Consider the following 9,372-nt stretch of genomic DNA (forward strand, 5'->3'; position numbering starts at 1 on the left):
GCTCCCAGATACTGCAACATCCCACCAAACTCTCCTGCAAAGACGTCCCTCTGATCAGATTAGGATCGTTTTTGTTTCTTGTAAAAACTACTGATGTCATTTTTTTCCCTAATTCTACATGAAAATACTGTCATTTAGATCATTTTTTTGTGGTAAATGGGCGAAATAACAAAAAAGGCAGTGCACTCAGACCTTGAATAATGTAAGGAAAACAAATCCATATAAATTTTTAACCATCTCTACATACATGTTTTAACTTAGTATGACTTTAGAATAAACATTTGTTAACCTGGGAACCTGACACATCTGTCTGAGGGCTAATGTTTCGTTTTTTGCTACATCTGGCTTTTTTTTTTTACTTTAGACAGATTTCAACCCAACCAAAACCACAACAGTCTTTTAATTCTATGGCAGGGGTGTCAAACTCATTTTAGTTCAGGGGCCACATTCAGCTAAATTTGATCTGAAGTGGGCCGAACCAGTAAAATAATAACATAATAATATATAAATAATATCAACTCTAAACTTTTGTCTGTGTTTTAGGGCGAAAAAAGTAAATTTACATTATGAAAAGGTTTACATCTACAAACTATCCTTTCAAAAGATGTGAATAAGATTAACAAACTGGAAAAATGAGTCTAATTTTAACAATATTCTGCCTCAGTTTGTCATTTACACATGTACATTATAACTTACAGATCACAGTGGATCTACAAACACACAAAACATTTAATAACAGGCAGAATCTTGTTAAAATTGTACTTACTTCTCTTAAAATATTTCAAGTTGTTCATATTTGTTCAGGTTATTCACATTTTTTGCGAAACTATACTTTGTTTTAGTGTAAATACATGAAAATATTTACATTTACAAAGAAAAATGTGGAGCTTATGATAGTATTTTACTGGTCTGACCCACTTGAGATTGAATTAGTCTGAATGTGAAACCTGAACTAAAAGAATTGTTAGTATTTTAGTGTAATTTTTGCATTCCACAAATTCATCCCAATGGCCGGATTGGACCCTTTGGAGGGCCGGATTTGGCCCCTGGGCCTCATGTTTGACACCTGTGTTCTATGGCATCAGTACTGAATGAAGTGGGCAGAAGATTTTCTCTAAAAACAAACTACTGTCAGCACTAATGTCCAGAAAGATTTCCGGTCACATGTTCCATTGCTGTTATTTTTTTGACATCTAGAGGCATTTCAAGGCTAAATATTTAGTGGAATAACCCTAATTTTCAGTCATAATTATCTACTGGTCTTTCACATTGCTATTGGCTGTTTTTCCACCCACTTCTGGCACAAAAACACAGCTTCTTTAAGACCATCCATCTTCATCTTGCTCACATTTCAGAGGTTTTCAATGCAGTTTGAGAAACTTGTCGTTAGGGGTGTGTATTGGCAAGAACCTGGTGATATGATACAAATCACAATACTAGGATCACGATACAATGTATCACGATACTGTTAAAAAGGCAATTTTTTGTTTCTTTTTTTAAAATGATTATTTCCTTGAAGAATTTAATTACACCAAAAATATGAACAAATACTAAACACATTTTTATTTGATCAGAACAGGATCTAATGCTATATCACAAAATGTTCCTGTGCTAAAACTTAAATTATGTTTTACAGACGTTACAGTTTAAGATCCTGTTCAAATGTTTATATTCTATTAGATTGTAATTAACATCATAACATTATTTTTGTGCATAAAAGAGTGTTAAATAATAATAAATAAAATATAAACAAAAAAGACAAACAAAAAAAACACCTCCACAATATCTGCATTTGAATAAATACCTAAAAATATCAATACAGTACTTTTTAATATCGATGCAGTATTGTGAGATGAAATATCACGATATATTGCAAAACCGATATTTTCTTACACCCCTACTTGTCGTGGTCTCTGAATTTTTTTCCATATATGAAGCTGAGGTCAGAGGTTTATCCTTGACACTCAATCCTGGACTACTTACTTGTTTTTTTTTTTTTTTTCAAAACGTTCCGCAGAGGGAGTTACATGAGTGTTTCATAACATAATATGTACAAATACTAAACACATTTTTATTTGCTCAGAACAGGATCTAATGCTATATCACAAAATGTTCCTGTGTTAAAACTTGAATTATGTTTTATAGACATTACAGTTTAAGATCCTGTTCAAACGTTTATATTCTATTAGACCATAACTAATGTCATAACATTATTTTTGTGCATAAAAGAGTGTTAAATAATAATAAATAAAATATAAACAAAAAAACAAAAATGACCCTTCACAATATCCACGTTTGAATAAATACCTAAAAATATCAATACAGTACTTTATAATATCGATACAGATATCACGATATATTGCAGAACCAATATTTTTTTACACCCCTACTTGTCGTGGTATCTTAATTTTGTCCATATATGAAGCTGAGGTCGGAGGTTTATCCTTAACACTCAATCCTGGACTACTTACTTGTTTTTCTTTTTTTCAAAGCATTCCGCAGAGGGAGTTACACGAGTGTTTCATAACATAATATGCACAAATACTAAACACATTTTTATTTGGTCAGAACAGGATCTAATGCTATGTCACAAAATTTTCGTGTTAAAACTTAAATTATGTTTTACAGACATTACAGTTTATGATCCTGTTCAAATGTTTATGTTCTATTATATCATAAATAACATCATAACATTATTTTTGTGCATGAAAGAGTGTTAAATAATAATAAATAAAAAATAACCAAAAAAGAAAAAAAAGAAACACCTCCACAATATCTGCATTTGAATGAATACCTAAAAAAATATCAATACAGTACTTTTTAATATCGATACCATATTGTAAAATGAAATATCACGATATATTGCAGAACCCATATTTTCTTACACCCCTACTTGTCGTGGTCTCTTAATTTTTTCCATATATGAAGCTGAGGTTGGAGGTTTATCCTTGACACTCAATCCTATTCTATTAGATCATAACTAACATCATAACATTATTTTTGTGCATGAAATAGTGTTAAATAATAATAAATAAAATATAAACAAAAAAACAAAAATGACCCTCCACAATATCCAGGTTTGAATAAATACCTAAAAATATCGATACAGTACTTTATAATATTGATACATATATCACGATATATTGCAGAACCGATATTTTCTTACACCCCTACTTGTCGTGGTCTCTTAATTTTTTCCATATATGAAGCTGAGGTCGGAGGTTTAATCCTTGACACTCAGTCCTGGACTACTTCAAATCGTTTCGCGGAGGGAGTTACACGAGTGTTTCATAACATACTGTAGATTTTGGGTGGACTGTCGCTTCAGTGGATCATAAACTGCTGAGATGTGCTGGTTACATCTTGATGTATACAGAGTGTGTGTGTTATATATGCAGATACATACAGTATGGGCTGTCAGTCACACCGGCAGCTCCACTTTCCTTTATTTTATCCTGTGATGTATTTTTCATGTTCATGTTGATTGATGCACCTTTTATATACACATCCACATCCCCCTCATTTCACCCTCCAATGAGAGCTTGTGTATTTCCAAATCATTTATCATCCATATGTCATTATTACATATATATATATGTGTGTGTGTGTGTTCATACAGTGTGTTTTCACGTCATGTATCCTCATGCATGTTTGTTTGCTTGAACTGTTCCCTCTGGGGTGTTATCAGTCCCTGTTTGTTCAGTACAGTAGGCGACTCGTCCTCCTCATAATGTGTGTGTTTTCTCTTCTTTCTTTTTGACTTATATGGTCCAAACGCTCTCCATTATGAACAACAATGGCTTTTAAAATCACTGCTGGATGCCGCGTCTTCACCTGCCTTGTCACTTGTGACTAATGGACATCACTTCCGAGTGCCTAACCACATTAATGTGAGCACTGGGACTGGGCTGCCGGCTTATGTAATACTGCCAGCACAGTTTTCTGCCTCCAAACTCCCTCCTCCTCCTCCTAGCTCTCTCTCCTTCACTCTCTCTCTCTCTCTCTCTCTCTCTCTCTCTCTCTCTCTCTCTCTCTCTCTCTCTCTCTCTCTCTCTCTCTCTCTCCAGGCTTGCCTGATGTGATGTGATGTGGCTTGGTTGCCTAGCAGCCATCCCCTTGTTTGAGAAACTGGGGAAGCAGAGAGATATCTGGTCTGCTGAACAACACACACACACACACACACACACACACACACACACAGTGAGAGGCAGATAATGCTGCCGTTGTGTGGTTTTACAGGCTTGACAGTGTCTGTTTGATGTCTGCTGTTACCATATGAGGTACAAGCCGGTTATAATCAATATGTAAATTGATTTGTGTTATGGGAAGACTCTCTGCCTCTGGGACTTTTCCCCTCCTTTAACCCTTCTCTCTCCTTAATCCTTGCATTTCTGTGTTTCTCTAAAACTCCACACATCACCCACATTCCCAAGAAAATCCCTCATTCATCAATACTTCAATTCAGGACTGATCAATCGCCTCTGCCTGTTTTGCGCCGTCCAAAAAAAAAAAAAGTCTATTTTTACTTTTCCCTTCTCGCTCGCCGGCTCTCCCTTGTTCCATCCTCTCCTCATTAGCGCTGTGTGTGACACCTACACAGGGGCTTCGGGAGATGAATGGTCTAATCCCTGTGGGTAAGGAGTGAAATATTACATGGTGTGCTCACACATGCACCGCCACGCACACACACACTGGCAAAGTGGAGCACATTGTGCGGTACAGTAGGTACGCACATGCTTAAATACACACGCACGCATGCCATGGTCTTGACAGCTCTGGTAAAAGGAGACAGATTAATGGAGGAAGCGGCCCGCTGCAAAGCCTCTCAGAATGACAACGGGCAGATGAGGCTCTGTGCACTGGACCGAGTGTCACTAGAAACCCACACACATGTGCAGTAGATGCACACATACTCTAACGGTAGGTATGTACACCTGGGATCAATGAGCAGAATATTTAACTTCTTATTGTATCTGCGTGTGTGTGTGTGTGTGTGTGCGCCTGCGTCATTGTGATGTCAGAGCACCCAGGCATATCACTCTGGTTACGCTCTCACTTCTACACTTTAGCATCACAAGACACTCTGATGAGGAGCAACAGGTATCATGTGTTCCACTGCACATGTTGATCATATATATACTGTATATATATTAGGGATGTAACGATATGAAAATTTCATATCACGGTTATTGTGACCAAAATTATCACGGTTAACATTATTATCGCGGTATTGTTACCTCCACCAAGGAGGTTATGTTTTTGTCGGTGTTGGTTTGTCTGTCTGTCTGTTTGTGTGCAAGATAACTCAAAAAGTTATGGACGGATTTGGATGAAAATTTCAGGAAATGTTGATACTGGCACAAGGAACAAATTATTAAATTTTGGTGGTGATCGGGGGTGGGGGTGGGGCACTGATCTGCCTTGGCGGAGGTCTGTGCTCTACAAGTGCTTTTCTAGAAAAGACAGCGCAGACCTCCGCCAAGGCAGATCAGTGACCCCACCCCAACCCCCGATCACCACCAAAATTTAATCATTGTTCCTTGTGCCAGTGTCAACATTTCCTGAAATTTTCATCCAAATCCAGGGCACTGATCTGCTTTGGCAGAGGTCCGCGCTCTCGGAGTGCTTCTAGTTGAAATTGTGCTCAAAATGTTCAAAAAGTACTTAATACACAACACTGAAATAATTTAACCAAGTTGTATTTAAAAAAATAAAAAAATAAAAAAAAAATAAAGTAATTGGTACAATGTACTTTCTCTTGGCAGAAACATTCAAGTATTAACCCTTAGAGGTCTGAACCTATTTTGGCTGTTTTTCAGTACTTTTGATTTTGCCTTTATATACTATATAAACAAATGTTTACTATACCCATGTTTGGTATCTTTTTTTTTCAGCACAACTTCATCTATATATCATCTGCCTATTATTTTTTCACTTTAACCTACTATATCAACACAAAAGGACAAAAAACACAAAAAAAGATAGATAAAATCCAATTTGAAAAATGTATATAATTTATTGCATAAATAACACACAGATGCTTAAAGAACCTTTTCAAAGACTTTAAAAGTGAATATTGGTTCCAAATATTAGGTATATAAAATGAAAATTGTAATAAATTAAAACTATACTCAAATATTTCTCATAAAAGTAGATCTTTACATAAGCGTTTTCTCTGTAAAAAGTGCAGTAATCAAACATGGTTGTCATGATAATTAGAATTTAAACGGTAATACTAACCGTTGGTAATTTTACCACGGTTATCATTATACTGGTAATCGTTACATCCCTACTGTATATATATATTATCCAAAAATATCAGGATACTGGTTGTCAGTGACAGCCGGTGTTGAGGAGGTAACTGTTAGACATATTTCACTTCATATTACACAATACATGCCCATGTGTGAGCAACTTCCTGTAAGGTTGCAAACTGTGTAAGTGCATGTGACAATAAGAATTGCTCGATTTTGTCTGGAAAAATGGATGAGGATTTAATTTGTCCTTTTGCATAACATCCAGAAAAAGGAGAAACACAGTCAGTGAATGAACATCCAGAATTAACCCATAAAAACCCAAACAGCCACCAGTGACCAACAGCATCTACTGATCTAAACTGTTTAATACCTGCTGATCCACTAAGTCTATCAGTGCATGGAACTAATTAGTGTGAAATGTAGTTTGTCATCTTTTCATGGTCATCAGATAAAATAATGAAGTTTATTTATATAGCACTTTTTGCAGAAAGATTTCACAAAGTGCTTTGCAATAAAATCAGAAGTAAGATACATAGGCAGTAAAAATACACAGACACAGGCATAAAAATATAAAACCAAATGGTCATGAAACCCACCCTTAACTAAAAGCCTGTCTAAACAAGAAGGTCTTAAATTGCTTTTTAAAAGACTCAATCGAGTTTAAGGTGCAAAGTGCCAGTGGCAAGGTATTTGTTCCAAAGCCTGGGAGCCACTGGTCGGAATGCTCGGTCCCCTCTAATTTTGAAGTGGGAGCGGGGGGGATGACCAGCTGGCACTGACTCAATGATTTAAGAGCCTGTGGAGGGTTGTGCAATTTTAGCAACCCTAAAATATAGGTAGGGGCTTGGCCATTTGAAGCTTTAAAAGTAAGAACTAAAATGTTAAAATTTATCCTAAAAAAAGAACTGGGAGCCAGTTATGATGTGACCCATTTGGACGTTCAGAAGCTCCGTAGTGAACGTGGAAACACCATCATCTTCTACAACATTAATTCACCAGTAAAACTCATGGAGCTGGATCAGTGACAGTGGATGGAGACACTTAAGTTATGTTCAGATAATGATAGATTTTACTGAGGAAGTCTTTTTTTTCTTCATTTTTCTCTGTTTCTGATATAATAATCCTCAACTTTAATTTGAGCTTTTATGAACATCTACATGATTATAATATATATCGCAGGTCTCAAACATGCGGCCCGGGGGCCAAATCCGGCCCACCAAAGGGTCCAATCTGGCCCCTGGGATGAATTTGTGAGATGCAAAAATTACACTGAAGATGTAAATCATTTTAGGTCAGGTTCCATAAACAGACCAATTTAATCTCCAGTGGGTCGGATCAGTAAAATACTATCATAATAACCTATAATTACTCACAAATCCAAATTTTTTCCTTTATAAATGTAAACATTTTCATGTCATTTGACTATATCTACACCAAAACAAACTGACATTTCACAAAAACACAAAAAATCTGAACAAATATGAACATTTTGAAATGTCTGAAGTGTAATTTTAGCAATATTCTGTTTGTTATTAAGTGTTTTATATATTCATTGATCCACTGTACATTGTAATTTAATGTGCAAATGATAAACTGAGACGTAATATTGTTAAAATTGCACTTAGTTTTCTTAAGAAATTTCAGTTTGTTCATGTTATTCACATTGTTTTAAAGGATAGTTGGTAGATGTAAACATTCTCATTGCATAATTTTACTTTTTTCACTCTAAAACATAGAGGAAAGTTTGGAGTTGACATTATTTATATATTATTATGTTATTATTTCACTGGTCCGGCCCACTGCAGATCAAATTTGGCTTAATGTGGCCCCTGAACTAAAATGAGTTTGACACCCCTGATATTTATAAATATAGGAAAATAGTAGTAGTGAAAGTTTATTTGGTCGTTAATTACTTTAAACTGCAAACAAAAACAACATATCCTTTGACAGTGTGACTGAAAGGGTTTAGGCTTGAAGTCAAGACTTATTTTGCCTAACCCTGTTTACAATTAACACAATGTTTCCATATAAAAACAACCAAACAAAAAGAATTCAGTGTAATCATTGCTAAATATACAACAGAAGAGAATACATATTTAATTTAATTCAGGTAAATCATGTCCTTATCTCAACTACCAATACTGATCCTAGTCTTTTAAACAAGTCTTTTCTTTAGTCAATCCTGAGCTCTATATTTTTGAATAACAGTTAATTTGTACATCTTTTTAAAAGTTTTAATTGTTTCAGACTGTTTGAATCGATTGTCCAGGTCATTCCAAAGATCAGCCCCTCTAACAGAAACAGATGATTTTCACTGAAAACCTGCAAAATGCATAGGATGATATTATAAAAAATGGTGATAAATTATTTAAGAAAAGGCAAATACAGAGAAAAAAAAAAGTTATTTTGTAACTGCCAAATAAGTGGGTCTTTATGGGTTAAGGTAAATTACATTCACCTACAAAGTGTGAGGATGAACCAGAGTTAATGTCCTTATAGCCAAAAAGCTCAGAACAAACAAAATAAACCCTAAATCTTTGGTGTTTTTATTTGCTGCCATATGAGACAATGAGGTGAAGAAGACTACAGCATCACTAAATATTACACACAAACATAAATTATAACCTAAGTTTTGCCTTTTTTTTTTATCAGTTGATGCCACTGACTAATTTGCTACTTGCTAGTTATTTATTTTTTTTAAGTTATTAACATTCTAACTTCTAAATTAGCTATGGGCTCTCCAGTGTGGAACAGAGTTAAAAGCAGTTGCTCTTTTCATGCTTCCGTTCAAAAAATCTAATGATCTGATCTGCAGTGGACTAGAAATTCTGCTAAATATGTAATGAAGTATGACCGGCGAGGATTCAGTTTTAGATGGACTAATGCATTCTTAACACTAATGCAAATATGTTGCAGAAATACTGTGTATTTCTCTAGGTTTTAGCCTGTCAACCCCAGGTAAATGGTGTTTTAGGTCACAAAAACTGAGATTTTGAGTCAAGTTGTATAGTGACTATGGTTTGTCTATATCTGTATGTTCAAGGAAAGTGGAGAGATTGAAAAACGATGGCGTCTCTCTCCATTTTGTTCATGTCTATTATGTCTATGTGTAATG

The 9,372-nt window shown here is 35.2% G+C and overlaps 1 protein-coding gene and 1 long non-coding RNA gene across 2 annotated transcripts in view; one reads left to right on the plus strand and one right to left on the minus strand.

The window, feature by feature from the left end:
• Window positions 1-396, plus strand: part of ttc7a (tetratricopeptide repeat domain 7A) — a 169,700-nt gene extending 169,304 nt beyond the window's left edge. The window contains exon 22 of the mRNA XM_030156433.1: window positions 64-396. The gene's annotated coding sequence lies outside the window, so the exon portion shown is untranslated. The remainder of the gene's footprint in view (window positions 1-63) is intronic.
• A 2,016-nt stretch (window positions 397-2,412) lies between these two features.
• Window positions 2,413-3,976, minus strand: LOC115434470 (uncharacterized). Its single transcript, XR_003937540.1, has 2 exons — window positions 3,253-3,976; window positions 2,413-2,479 (listed from the first exon to the last, which is right to left on the minus strand). It is a non-coding gene; the product is annotated as an uncharacterized LOC115434470 (long non-coding RNA).
• Window positions 3,977-9,372: the final 5,396 nt, after the last annotated feature.

Source organism: Sphaeramia orbicularis, chromosome 15 (genome assembly GCF_902148855.1).
Source record: "Sphaeramia orbicularis chromosome 15, fSphaOr1.1, whole genome shotgun sequence".
Lineage (NCBI taxonomy): Eukaryota > Metazoa > Chordata > Actinopteri > Kurtiformes > Apogonidae > Sphaeramia > Sphaeramia orbicularis.